The sequence below is a fragment of the Triticum urartu genome, chromosome 3A (genome assembly GCF_056163025.1).
Source record: "Triticum urartu cultivar PI428250 chromosome 3A, HENAU_Tu73, whole genome shotgun sequence".
NCBI lineage: Eukaryota > Viridiplantae > Streptophyta > Magnoliopsida > Poales > Poaceae > Triticum > Triticum urartu.
In genome coordinates this window covers 195747272-195762455 of record NC_141875.1, presented here as the reverse complement: position 1 = coordinate 195762455, position 15184 = coordinate 195747272, and the positions used below count along the sequence as shown (strand labels likewise).

Here is a 15184-nt window from a genome sequence, read left to right as displayed (position 1 = left end):
GCTGTCGTCAGGGAGCGCCTCCCCGTTGGCAGCGTCGCCATCGCTTGTGACATCGGCCGTGGTCTGGGGATTGGCGACACCATCAGCCGGAGGTGCAGGGTTGATGGCGAGGAACTTCTTCAATAGGGCCTCCACCTGGTACTTCACGGCTTCGGCAGCAGCTACGCAGCGCTCTTCATCCATAGGCTCGAGTAGGACACCGAGGTTGACATCAGGGTCATGAAGATGAAGGTGGCTGAAGACGCGCGTCAAAGCCGAGGAGGAGAGCGCGCGGGCTTCCCCCTCCACCACGGGGCCGATTCCATTAACGACGTCCTCGAGCGCCTTAACGAGCTGAGGAAGTAGCTGGGCGGGGCCATCATCATCAGTCACAAACGGCTTATCCAAGCCCTTCTCGTAGAGCTCCTGCAGTGCCTCGCGGGACCTTAGCTCAAGGGACTTGAAGGCCAGGTGACCTTCAGCAAGAACCTTCGCCTTGGCCTCCAGCTGGGCCTTCCCCGTCTCCATCTTCTTCTCCAGCTCCTCCAGACGGCGGCGCTCCACGGCCTACGCCCGCGCCAGCTGCTCCAGCTCCGTGTCACGACCGGTCACCACGTCTTCCCGAGCCTTCTGCTTCTCCTCCCGTGCCTCGTGCTGACGAGCTTCGGCAGCATGTTCATTGCGCAGGGTCTCCAGCCCGGCTTCTGCCACCCGGTAGCGCTCCTTGACGTCCTCGGCATCCTTCAACGCCACCTCGCAGGCGGCTGCGGCCAGGTCGACGGCCCGCTTACCCTCCTTAGAAGCTGCCACTGCCTGGCCCCACGCCACCCTCATGGACGCGTCAGACCGCAACCACCCCGAGATCAGCTCCAGGTGCCCTGACGCCAAGCGACGGTCGGCGCCCTGAAGGTCGACCCAAAGCTGGCTCAGCACGGAAAAAGCCTCCTCCAGAGCATCAGGTGAGGCAGAAGGATCACAACCCAACAGCGTGATAGGAACAGGAGGAGGCAGCATCGGCGCCAAGGCCTGTAGGTCGGCGGCACCAGAAGAGGCCGGGGCCTCCTGAGCCTTCGGAGCCTCAGCAAGCAAGCTGGGGGCAGGCGCCTCCGGAGCTGCCGTGGCCATGGAGATCGCCTTCTCCTAAGGTCAGGCCTATGAATATTGCGAGGACGACCCGGATACTGAGGCTCGCGAGCCACCACCGTCCCTCTGCGTCGGAGGAGGCGCGACAGCAGCTGGTTGCGGGGCCTCAGGGGTTGCGGTCACCCCCTTCTTCTTCACCATCGATGTTGGCCTGTCAGTGCAAAGGAAGATATCAAGAAACTACAACAAGGACAGGAATGAAGGATTAGGACAAAGCACTTACTGATCTATGGCGGCATACTCCCTTGGCCTCTTCTGGAGCACCAAGCCTGAAGGTTTTTCCTAGGGCACTGGCACGCGAGCCCCAGGGGCACGCGAGGGCGCGACAGCCGAACCCGCAGCAGCGCCTGCTGGCGACGGAGCAGCAGCGTCGCCTCAGGGGATCAGCGCCGATCTGCCCTTCTTCGGGACCCCGGCCGGCGGCTTCTTCGGGGGGTGCCCCCGGACCTTGTCGTGACCCCAGCAGAGATCGACGACTCCATCACTATGTGCTCGCTGGCCTCATTGTCGTCAGGGAAGGTGCGGAGGAGATCTGCCACGTGGAGAGGAGAGGTCTCCACAGCTCCCTCCTGGGTCGCCTCCGAGTCAGGCCTCTCCTCCTCGTCGGGCTCGTCGGAGGACACCATCACCGGGGCCCCGGTAGACACCGGCAGCTCGAGCCCGCGCTCGTTGAAGACGGGCATGGTGGCAGCGATCTTTGACCCATCCGGGCGGTGGTACAATGGAAGATGGGTATCGGGCGGATATCCATGATCCTCCACAACGAGGAGGTGGAGAACCTTGTCCAGCTCCTTGTTGGACAAGGCATCCGGGCGCAGGCGGAGGTCACCTCCTCCTTCTTCCATTAGCCTCCACAAGGGGTGCGAGCGCGCCTGGAGCGGGGCCAGGTGCTGCGACAGGAACTCCTTGATGATCATGGCCCCCGCAAGCTTCTCCGCCTTTGGATCATCCGGCTTTAGGTCGGCCGCCATCCTCCCCAACATCTGCTCTGCCCGCGGGTCGGTGAGCTTCTCACTAGTCCACCCCTTGTGAGGCACTGCCCCCCCCCCCCGTCGGCAGCACCAGCCGAGGGTAGGGGCTCTTGGCGTTCATGAGAACCCGTTTGTTCCGGAAGCCCTCTGCCTTCTTCCCGGCTCTTGAAATTGCATTGGTTTCGTTTGCCACAATGAAGTTGGCGCACCCTGAGCATGTGCGCCATCCTTGTTCTAGAGGTAGAAGAAAAGGGAAAGCAGCGCCACGGATGGCATCACCCCCATGAATGCTTCGCAGTAGAAGGCGAAGATCAACGGGAGAAGGACGGAATTGGGATGAAGATGGAGTGCGTGGAGCTTGTAATGGCGGAGGACGGCGTAGAAAAACTCAGAGAAAGGGGGGACCAGCCGCGCAAAGACATTGTGCATGAAGAAGGTGTAGAAAGTACTATCGGTGGCCTCCGGCTTGTCGGAGCCGACCCGAAGCGCGGTTTCTCCGCCCTCATTGCTGTCGCCGGCCGCCATCAGGAGCACGGTGGCGAAGTTTATCTCCGAGAGATTAGGCGCGCTCAAGGCGGGCTCGTACCAGGAGGGCGAGCGTGCGGCCTTCGGCTTGTCAGACGCCATCGGCTGCAAGCTTGGGGAGGACTCCTGGCGGATCTTGGGGTGAAGAACAGGAAAAGGGGATCTGGAGCAAGACGAAGGAAGGCAATGAAGACTCTGTAGCGTGCGCCAGCCTTTTATCAGACGAGAACTGTTGTCAAGGCTGTGTGAGAAAGTGGAGGTGCCAGTGTCCCACCAATCGCCACGCGTCAATCAAGGCCACATGCGGTTGGGGCCCATGGCGCTCCTCACTTTCCCTTTGGATTCGCCTCGAAGCCAAGCTCGAGCGCGCCTTAGGCCCGGGGGCTACTGTCGGCGTTCTGGGACCGGGGGTGCCCAGAGTTGCATACACTACAAAAAAAGACACATCTGTGACATTTTGGGCTGAACGAAATTTTTATCTGTCATACCTATGACACTTCTATGACGTTAATTTTGACAAAACCCGGTATCATCATAGATGTGGTGGGGTCCTACTTCAATGACAAAAAATCATGACAGAAAATGGGCTTTTCGTCCTGGGCGGGCCGGAGACGCAGCTTCATGACATTCTTTGGGCCGCCCATGACAGAAAAAACCGTGGTAGAAGCGAGGGCGAGGAAAATATCAGGGTGTTCTCGGTTACGGTGGGTGGTCGGGGCGGAGCGATGCGCGTTTCTCTCGTACACGCACGCACGTGGGTGCGAGGCGTTGGGCTCTAACCGAACCCGAGCGATTGCACTGCAGGCTACGCGTTACTGAACCCGAGCGATCGATCGATGGTTGTTAACTAAACCCGATCGAGCGATTCCTTCACTACTGCTGCTAACTGAAGCCGATCGATGCTGCCTCTGGATGAACAGTGAGCGTTGCTGGGGGGGGGGGGTTTGATGAACAGTTCCAGGTGGGGTGGATGAACAGGACGCCGTGGTGTTTCCTCTGGATGAACAGGACCCCGATCGATCGAGCCGGTTGGGGCTGGATGAACAGGACCCCGTGGAGGGCAGGAAGAACAGTAGACGGTGGAGGGCAGGATGAACAGGAGCCCATAGAGGGGTGGTTGAACAGGAGCCCGTGGAGAGGGCTGGTTGAACAGTAGCCGGTGGAGTAGCACGCGGTGGAGGCTGGATGAACAGGAGCCCGTGGATGAACAGTCACAGGTGGAGGCTGGAGGAGGTCGACGGTGGATGAACAGTAGCCCGTGGAGGCTGGAGGGGATCGATGGTGGAGATGAACAGGACCCCGTTTCGACCGTAGCGCTCCAACACAAGTCCGTTTCCTCCGTTTTGCGGTATGCCACACCCCTCCCGATCAACAGGACCCCCGTTTCGACCGTAGGAGGTCTGTTTCCTCTGTTTTGCGATACGCCAGACCCCTCCCGATGAACAGGATCCCGTTTCGAACGTGCCCGGTCGAACACAAGGCCGTTTCCTCCGTTCTGCGGTACGCCAGGCCTTGTTTCCATCGGTTGTTCCATCCAAGCCCTCTCGATGAACACGACAACGCATTCTGTTCTGACCAAGCCGGTTGGCTCCCCATGAACACGATGACGACGCTGTTTCTCCGTTCCAACCCAGCCATGTACACGAGCCCTGGCCGTACGTATGCGCGAGTAGGCATTTCTTAGTAAGCGGCCAGTGTGCAAGAAAGAAAATACGGCCACGTACGTACATACGGGCAGGGTCTACGTGCGCGCCTCTACTACGACACGTGCACGCCTCTACATCAACCAGTATGTACGTACACGTTCGCGACCAGAATGACAACGCTACGTACGCTTTGACCTGGTGGGTCCCAACTGTCAGACACTTCCTTGCCTGTGAAGATGTAGCTGGTGGGTCCAAGCAGTTAGGGGGGCGAATCGTTTTTTGCCCAGACGCACTTCCTTGCGTGCGAAGATGTAGCTCGTGGGTCCCAGTAGTCAGGGGAAACGTTTTTTCGTGAAATACGGTGGCCCGTCCGGTGGGTCCCCGCTATCATGTGGAGGAATAATTATTTTGCGCGTAATAAGGAGGCACTTCCTTGCTGCGGCCGTGGACCCAGCTGTCAGCCTCTCCACGTACAGTCCACGTCCGATGGAAGCCGTTCCTTGACCACGTTGACCACGCCGCGCCGAGAGCACCAGGGCGGTGGACGACGGCAAGGCCTAGGAAGGGGACGACGCGGAGCCAGGGAAGACGCGGCAGTGGATGCCCATGCGTAGAGGAGTATGAAGGTTCAATGGTTCACTGCGGTGTGAGGCTGCTGTCGCCGCAGAATAACAGGGGGTGTGGGTGAGCAGTGGGATGGCCTGGCCAGCGGTGGGAGTAGTAGGGGGCGGTGAGGCCTCCGCCGCATCGTAGCCGGCCACGAGAGGTAGGAACACGAGGCACGACCAGCGCTGGTTTGGGTGGCTGGAGAAGGATGACCAGAGGTTGAAGAAGCACGAATGCCGTTGGATGGACATCGTACGGTCAATGGAGTTAGAACGTGCATATTGACTAAGTTGGCAAAGCCCTTCGTCCCCGTCAACTTAGTAGGCCCGGAAGTCAGCCTGCCACTATACTAGGTCCCAGCTAGCAGGGGGAGTATTCATTTTTTTGTGCGTAATAAGGAGGCACTTCTTTGCGTGCGAAGATATAGCTGGTGGGTCCAAGCTGTCAGCGGCGGTAACGTTTTTTCGCGAAATACAGAGGCCCATTTGGTGGGTCCCAGATGTCAGGTGGAGGAATCATTGTTTTGCGCGTAATAAGGAGGCATTTCCTTGCGTACAGCCGTGGACCCAGCTGTCAGCCTCTCCACATACAGTCCACTTCAGATGCATGTCGGTCATTGACCACGTTGACCAGGCCGCGCCGAGAGCACCAGGGCGGTGGACGACGGCGAGGCCTAGGAAGGGAACGGCATGGAGGCAGGGAAGACTCGGCAGTTGTTTCCCACGCGGAGGGGAGTACGATTGTACGAGGGTTTACTGGTTCGTTTGCCGTCGCCGGAGAATAACAGTAGGTGTGGGTGAGTAGAGCGATCACTAGGCCAGCGATGGGAGTACGGTGGGGCGGTGAGGCCTGCGCGGTAGCACAGCCGGCCGCGGGGAGGAGGGAGCAGGCAGTCCTGCCGGCGCTTGTTTGAACGGCTGGAGCAGGAAGAGCGGAGATTGAAGAAGCACGACGGCCGTTGGATGGACATCCAGCAGTCACTGCTTGTGCGTCAACCTTTTTTTAGGAAAGCCTCAAATTTATGGAAAACATCATACTTCCCATCTGCCATTATTTCTAATAATTTACAGCCCATTTGCTAATTCTTAAGGATTTTTTTGGAGCCCATATTCTTTTTGTTAGCATTACAGCCCATATTGTGGCCACGGTTAAAAAATTATATGAAAATTTGCATATTTCGGTGCGGTCCGAACTATTTTTAATCCCGAAATTTCGAGTCACATTCAAACTGATTTTAAAAATAAATGTATATCAATATAAAATCAAACAAATTATCCACGCATAAAAATCAATGCAATCTAAAATCTCGAAATGAAAAAAACAAATTTGAAACTAATTGCCGGTTTGATGTGTTTTAAAAATGTACAACCCATTTCTCATTACTGATAGGCCATTTTCTCGGCCAGCCGAATGAAGCTCTCCTCGTCTTGAAAGATTTGCAGCCCAACAGGTCTGACAAAGCAACTTACTTGGCAAATCACAAAAAACTGGGTTGTGGCTGTGGACCCAGCTGTCAGCCTCTCCACGTACTGTACTCTTTCGATGAAAGTCGGTCGTTGACCACATTGACCATGCCGGGCCGAGAGCATCAAGGCGGTGGACGACGGCGAGGCCTAGGAAGGGGACGACGCGGAGTCGGGGAAGACGCGGCAGTAGATGCCCATGCGGAGAGGAGTACGAGGGTTCACTGGTCCGGCTATAGTGTGAGGATGCCGTCGCCGCAGAATAAAAGGGGTGTGGGTGAGTGGAGGGATGGCCTGGCCAGCGGTGGGAGTAGTATGGGGGCAGTGAGGCCTCCGCGGCAGCACAGCCGGCCACGCGAGGCAGGAGCAGGCGGCACGACCGGCGCTGCTTTGGGCGACTGGAGTAAGAAGACCAGAGGTTGAAGAAGCACTAAGGCCGTTGGATGGACATCGTACGGTCACTGGAGCTAGAACCGTTCATATTGACTAACTTGACAAAGCCCTCCGTCCCCGTCAACTTAGTAGGCCCACAAGTTAGCCTCCCACTATGGTGGGTCCCAGCTGGCAGGGGGTGTTCATTTTTTTTGTGCGCAATAAGGAGGCACTTCCTTGCGTGCGAAGATATAGTTGGTGGGTCCGACCTGTCAGCGGAGGGAACATTTTTTTTGCGAAATACAGAGGCCCTTCCGGTGGTTCCCAGATGTCAGGTGGAGGAATCATTATTTTGCGCGTAATATGGAGGCATTTCCTTGTGTGCGTCCGTGGACCCAGCTGTCAGCCTCTCCACGTACAGTCCACTTCCGATGGATGTCGTTCGTTGACCACGTTGACCACGCCGCGCCGAGAGCACCAGGACGGTGGACGACGGCGAGGCCTACGAAGGGAACGACACGGAGCCGGGGAAGACACGGCAGTGGCTGCCCATGCGATGGAGAGTACGAGGGTTGACTGGTTCGGCTGCCGTCGCCAGAAAATAACTGGAGGTGTGGGTGAGTAGAGGGATAGACATGCCAGGGATGCGAGTATATGATGGGGCCGTGAGGCCTGCCCGGCAGCACAGCCGGCCATGGGAGGCTGGAGCAGGCGGTTCCGATGGCGCTGGTTTGGGCGGCTAGGGCAGGAAGATCAGCGACTGAAGAAGCATGATTGCTGTTAGATTGACATCTAACGGTCTGACGCTGGTAGAGTCGATTGTTGACTAAGTTTCTTTTTTGATAAACCTTGTGTACGCATGAACTTAGTAGGCCCACAAGTCAGCCTCCAAATCTGTGGCAGACAACATAGAGCCCATTTGCTATGTTTTAATAATTTGCAGCCCATTTGCTAATTCTTAAGTAATTTGTTACAGCCCATTTTCTGCGCAGGACCACGGTCAAAAAGTTCGACCTTATTTTGCATATTTCAGTGGAGTTCGAACTTTTGTAATCCCGAAATGATAAAAAAAATTAAGAACTTATTGATTTGCCAAAAAAATCGTTTTGTTTTTGTAAGCAAATAAGACGTGCGACAATTGAGTTGGTTTAAGGGAAAACCAGTGGTAAAAAAATAAGCGCTAGGAGGGAAAACAACAACAAAAATAAGGATGTAAATATGAAAAGTGAATTTTATGTATTTTCAATATAATGATACATGTATATGAACTAGTAAAACTATAGGTAGAGATTAGAAAACGGATGTAGGACAATGCGTTTCAAGAGGAAAATAGAACTGGGTTGTGTGTTTGATTCAGTAAAAAAAGTGCCTGCGGATGTTGTAAGATACCTGCTGGATCTTTGTGCCCCATTGTCGTCATGGGCTGGGCCTGTTAAAAACAAAACCAAGCCTGTGCAGTCTATAGCCCAGTTGAAACTTGCTCGACCTGAAAAAACAATATACGTGCTCAATAAACGAGAGAATTCTGCAAGTACAGACTGATAACTGGGATACAGCAGGGATATAGTTTTTTCATCGTGATAATAAGAGCATGCACTTGTTTCAAAAAATTTGGAGAACTAGGAATTCAAACGGCAGGTGCTTATGCTATCCATCAAATAAAAATCAGGTGCCTGAAAATTCGTTTTGAAACAAATGATTCAACTTTATATCCACGTCGACCCTCGGCATGATGGTTGGAAGCAAATGCCAAGTTCCTACCAAAAGATCGTTAACAACAATACCAACTTGCGGATGACAAGGTAGTACAAGTACCAATACCAAACTAACTTATAATCTTTTTAGTCCTGGCCCTAGTGTTCGTCTGGTAGAAAATCTTGCAGAGGACCAGCTCCCGCTCCTTTTCTTGCTCCAGGTCCCTGAGGTGGTACTGGTGCATCACCCAGTTGGTCCTCTGCTGGTCAAAGTTCTTGTTGGTGTGCAGCACCAGAACCTTTTTGCTGCCCGTCTTCCGGCCGTGCTAGTGTTTTGCCACATCGCGTGCATGCCGCACTCCAACTGTATCTTGCGACGCGTCCACGTGCCCCTTTTGAATGCCCTGGAATTGCGCTAGAAGGAATGCTTGCTTAGGCCTCAAGGTGCTCGATCAGCTCTTGATCCGTGGGTTTGAACTTGACGCCAGCCGGCAGCACCGGCCAATCCTTCTTCGACTTGCATGGGTTAATTCCAGTTATATGGTACTCAATGTATGATCAATCAACTGTTTTAAGTGAATGATGAAAGATTTCGACAGATAAGTGGTACTCCAAATCTAAAGTCCAGAATACCCGAACACGCCGCCGAGACTCTTGTGTCACCTAATTCAATGTGTGGACATGATGAATAATTTGACCGACGTATACTAGTACTGCTACTGTACTACTTACTAGTCGTATTTAGTGTCACATTTTAACCATAGGTTTAACTAACAAGTACACACTTAAAGCCTAAGTGATATATATATATATATATACTACACAGCATCTCCATCATCATTATCAGTACATCCTGCGCAGGAGAGTTAGGATGCACTTGATCCCAGAAAGGTATCTATCCTTCAAACCAGAGGAGTGCTTCAAACTAACAATAGTACATAATATCCAACAAAAGAGGGTCGTGCTACAGCAGCAGAATACATGGCTCAGTCTACATATCAATATGAATCAAGTTGTGCATATTTGCTATTGGCATGAACCACGTCACCGCATGCCGGGTTTGCAAAAGCCATCCATCGCATGGAAGCTTGATGCCTTTCACACACTGAAGATTATCTGGCAACAAGCTGTGTCGACGAATCTCTGGATTTGGTGATTCATCAAACCCATGGTATGATGTGTAAACATAGCCCCCCCCCCCCTAGCGAATGGAAGTTGCATAGCACGGTAATCATCGCCGATGATATGATCGATGATTGGTTGGATGATCGGATAATTGAGCCCGAGGAACATGGAGTGGTTGCCGAGGCTGTAAACCTGCCTCCAGTTGAATACGACTGGCCCAACGGAGCTGGGATCATTCTCGAACACGAAGCAGCCATAGCCATCAATGTCACAAACGCCCCAAGCATTGTACTGCATGTGGTTTGGTGAAATGGTTTGGTCAATTTGGTACATGCAAATGAGCATCAAATGACCACCGTCAGCTGAACGAGCGATAAACCACCACCCATCGGCTGGTATGATTCCAGGTGCTGGATCATGAAGGCTAGCGCATTTGCGTCTGCTGCAACAATTCAAATTGGAGACCAAAAGGACAAAATTAAACAATCATGTTCAGAGTATGTGTGGAATTAAGATTATTATAACAGTGACACATATCATAGACAAAGAATTGCAATGTCGTGGTCATAATCATACCCCAAGTTAAAAAAATAAGCCAATGGCTTTCATATTCTTTTTTTAGAAAAGGAGGATTAATGGCTTTCATATTCTAGCAATATATCATGGTTCAAACATCATGTAACAATGATAGGAAAACAGATATGACAGGGCCTACTCATATTCTACCATAGCACTTACTATAGTTATCATATCAACTCTAAGCAATAACATGCGTTGTTATAAAAATCCTGGAAATGAGAGTAACATGTAGCAATCATGAGGTTATACTCATAATATCTATTCTAACAATCATTAGATACCAATTGTTCTCATATCAACTCTAACAATAACATGTGTGGTCATAAAAATCTAGGAAATGAGAGGAACATATAGCAATGATGTGGTTATAGTCATACCATATATTCTAAATTTGTAACAATGAACAGGCAGTCGTATTCTTAAGGTAAAGATGAGATGAGATAGAACAATTACACGACGATAGATTCCACCAGTATAGGCAGCCAATCCATGCGTCGACCGCATAAACGATGCCATCATGCACTATAGCATTAGACAGAAGTGTTGGGTAAAGAGGATCGACGATGAGCCATAACCATGTATGGCGACCGAATTCCAGATAGACTAATCCCATGTTGAACACGACAATGAGCTTGTAATCCATGTAGTCTTCTGATGATGTGGGCACTTCGCAGATTACAAGCTTTAGCAAACAGAGGTCGAGCCAAAACCTCGACGCGTCTCCTGCGTAGTAGGCAGGAGTGTCCGGCGGGCCACGAGGCTCGATGGCGACGGTATCCAAAGATGGAAGGGTGATCTCTCGCTGGGTGTAGATATCCACGAGATGCCACGGACTACTGGATTGGTGGATGAGGACGATCCAGTTGGCCTTCATGCCCCCCAGTAGTGGCCGCGCATGAAGGATGGGTGGACGGGTAGTGGTAGCATATCGAGGGGCACCACGGCAACCTCTGTAGGCTCGTCAAGTCGGTGTCTGGGCCACCTGCGAGGATCGGGCATTAGCAAGCAGGGTGTCTTGAAAAGAGTTGGCCGGTTGCAGACGAGTAGATGGTACAAATACACAGAGCATGCGGCCAGACGGACGATGCTGAGTAGGTCCATACGATTATAGATCTGCTCCAAGAGAACATCGGGGAGGGAATTCCAATCGCGGCTCTGCGTGTTAGTCGGTTCTGCCATTGGGGTTTTCGGTGCCTGCGAGCCAGCGGGGAAGTGGATTCGAGCGGGCGAGCGAAGAAGCTTCTCCTCGCGTGGCCGAGCAGTGAGCAGGGGGATATGGTACGCGCGAGCTACCAAGGAAGATAGCGTGGGCGAGCGAGCAGTGAGCGGGGGGAAATGGTGTGCGGCCGACGATGGGGAAGAGAGGAGGAAGAAGAGTGGAAGATGGGGAAGAAAGTGCATTAAATCTCAATTCTACTACTACTACTAGGATATACCATCCTTCGGAGTGTAAATAGTTACACCGATGACATGTGGGTCTACCACAAGAGGGCCCATATGTCAGTTAATGGAGGACAGAAGCGTGCTCTACTGGCAAACATGATGGCAGTATCAGGTAAGGCTGATTTAGTAACACCAACATGCTGGTTCAGCTTATTAATTAAGTGTCCCATCTGCTCCAGCGTGTATTGTCACTTAAATGCAAAGACTAGTTGAATAGTTCTCTCTGACCGAGATGGGGAATAATGGATCGCGAAGACTTCCTTTCTACATTATCCCTATGCCTCTACGCTCACTTCACTCATGTTGCTCCGTACGTAGTTACTTGTTGAAATCTGTAGAAAGACAAATACTCCGTATTTGGGAACAGAGGGAGTATCACCATATGGAGGGAACAGAGGAAGCTTGAAATATGAACATGTCAATGGGAGGGAGTAAGCCCCATGCATGCATGCATGCATGCAACATGCAACACTCACACGTACACATGGACGCACGCAACACTCACGCACCCATGCGGCACACAGCACACGACGCAACACACACGCTCACGCTCAAGTGCTCAACCTACTCCCTGCGTCCGTGAAAGACTGTACATTTAGAGATTTACACATTGACCAGGGAATAATTAACGCCCAAAAGTAGCAGACTTATGTGTGCATGCAACCATTGAGAGAAGAAGATTAAATGAAGGTCATTGCATGCTGTAATTAAGGATAGACATGTAGCCTATACCTAGAGCACAAGTTGGTGCATTAGTCAATCAATATCGATTTAGATTAAAGGTTCAATGCATTGGAAGTGTAGATGTACTACACTCTTTATTTTTTAGCTGGTTTCTTTGCTCTGCCAACTGACAGGTGGGACCCAGAAATCAGGTGACAATTTAACCAGTCAACAAAGTGCCACGTCGACTATGTGGCCGGTCAGTAGGGTGCAATACGGTGATCTACGATGAGCTAGTGGTTGTATAATCACCGCAAAACTATATATAGTGACCGTAAAGAGCGTATTGTTACATACGTTGACCGCCAGTGTATTTTTCTCATTTCAAATTAAGCCATATTAACCAGAAAGGACGCAGTATGGACTAGTACTAGTACTGCTTTGATGTGTCCCGTCTACTCGCCGAAGGAGGAGAAGCTTGCTTACTACGCCTCTCCCTCTCCCACGTGTGCGGTGGTTCGCAGGACGAGGAGAGGGTTTTGACTACAGCGCCCTCTCCCTCGCGGTGGACGTGCAGCAGTTCAATCGGTGTCAGATTGCCAGAAGCATAATGTGTACTGTAGTATCATCATTGTTGGACCTTTCGAAGAGGCGAAGAGCCAAGTGCAAGGTTCACTTGAGTACGACCTGTTGAACCTCCCGAAGAGGCAAAGAGCCAAGCACAAGGTTCTATAGGAGTTGTCGTCCTAGTAGGAGCGTACTACAACTATAGCGAACGATGCTACTGTATGATGCCACCATGTCACATATATCCAAAGTTGTGCCACCTTTTTTCTCAAAGAGTGTGTTGGAGCCCGTGCAACAACCACACAAGTTACACGTACAAATAACACATTTACAAGTAATAAATTCTAGAGGACAAATGCCAGTATACCACACAAGTTCATCTCCAATTCATGTGATAAATTTATGCACGACTAGTCTACATATATTCACAGCGCTACCGTTCACAATTTATCGTACTCCACTTACACGTTATAGATGGGCTACATGTCCTCCTCCAGGTTCCAGTCCCAGGTGCTCTTCTTGGATGGCACGATCCATAGCGGTGGGAAACGGGAATCATTGTCACAGCTTTCTAGTCTGGTTCCACACAATGGAAACTCATCCAAGCTGAAGCAGCATAAATCAGGGATAGCGTGTCCCAGCATGTCGTTCATATGGCAGTGCGCACTAAAGACATAGCCATGCTTCATGAACGGCAGGCCTTTCGTGTCGTGCACGAAAGGTGGCATCCGCTTCACAATGGGGTAGCTGTCCCCAATGAAAAGTGAGTACTCTTCAAGAGTGTTCCTCGGCACCCACGTAGCATCACGAGGGTCGAACTTGGCGCCGTTCATCTGGTACACGCGGCATCTCAGATCTGGACACATGGTGACGTACATAGTCAAGGTCCATGCATAATAATGTTGTGCTCAAATATGGCGGTCAGTAATACTGCGCAGCAAATAGTACTACTCCGGTATAGAGGAAGTAAAATAACCGGCTTATTATATATAGCCACTGTTGGCTACATGGATGAGATAGTAAGACATGGAAAAACAAAAATGGTGGCAGCTAGTGGGTTCAAGTCTTCAAGGGCCTAGCTAGCTATACATGTCCTCCAAGGTAAAAAGTACTCCTACTAGTACAACAATGAAAGAGAAGGCGAGAGGGTTAGAAAATGGAATACCTGGGTAGATGGTGACGGTCCGATCGTGGTAGATTGTGAGACCATGTTGCACATCAGTGGTACCATGGGTAATGACTTCTAAGATAGTTTATCCCAATATGCCAAAGTTAGCTACAAGGTTCCAGGTTAGACCAAATCGCGGATGCAAATGCACATCCAGGATCGGCGATCTTATTTTGATCACAGGATGACTGGTCCCTGCAAAATAATGGAGTACCGTTAGGGATGCAAATGATGGTTTGTGCATTCCGTTTGTAATCTCCCGTACCGTATGATGGCAACCAGATGAAACAAATCCCCTAGCTTGTCACCGCGAAGATGCAGCCTAGATGGCGCACGGCGTCTTCGAACGTGTAGGGGTACAAATCTGCCGCCGCCAACATGCGCCAGCCTCTACCGTTACTGCCTCTTGCATTTATGGCAATCCTTATGTCGAACACCGCAATGAGATAGTAATCATCGTAGCCGCGTCGCTTTGTCGGCGGGTCCGCAATTGCTATCTTCTTTAATCTCATGTAGGCATCATCATACGTATTCAAGCCCAGCCAGTCCGGAAGGCCGATCCCAATGGTGGAGAAGGGGTCTACCGGAACGGCCGCACTGTTGTGGATGTTGTGCAAAATGATGATGGTATCCGGCTGGAGGTATGCAAGCCAATCTTCGTTGGCACCGACCTAGACCTATATATAAGACAGTGGGCAGCGGAGAAATTATGGGATGGAAATGGAATAACTAAGTACTACATGATCAAACTCCATTACTAACTTGCTCATCGGACAAAATCCGACTAGCTCTCAACGTCGGCAACTCTAGCGGAGTCAACGTGCAACCATGGCCAGGGAGCGGTGGACTGTTCGAAGGATTGTCCCATAGAAGAACCTTCTCCTCGAGGACGCATGGAAGACCAACAAGCATGGCCTTTTCCCAAGCCATTTTAAGCACTGTCTTGAAATAGTTGGTGCAGGAAGCACCGAGTCTTGCGGCGGTGAGGACGTCAGAGCACCGTGTGATTTCTCCCAGAGGATCATCGTCCAAGGTCTCCCAGCCCCGACGAGGAGGAGAACCGCCTGGCAAATCCATGGGAGCAGCGACGAACTGCCTTCTCTTCGGGGGGAGGGGAACTGGCGAGGAGGAGATAAGAGCGTAGTAACCACAGGGCCTCGTCCCTTCCAACTATAGAGCGTAGTAAGCTATAGTAGTAGTTTTTGGCGTGGATTAAGAAATTTTGGGTATGTTTTTGCTA

At 51.5% G+C, this 15184-nt stretch overlaps 1 protein-coding gene across 11 annotated transcripts in view; it reads left to right on the top strand.

Moving 5' to 3' along the window:
* The window catches only part of LOC147979170 (uncharacterized), a 37309-nt gene that overhangs the window by 5787 nt on the left and 16338 nt on the right, over positions 1–15184 (top strand). The gene's annotated exons all lie outside the window — the stretch shown is intronic.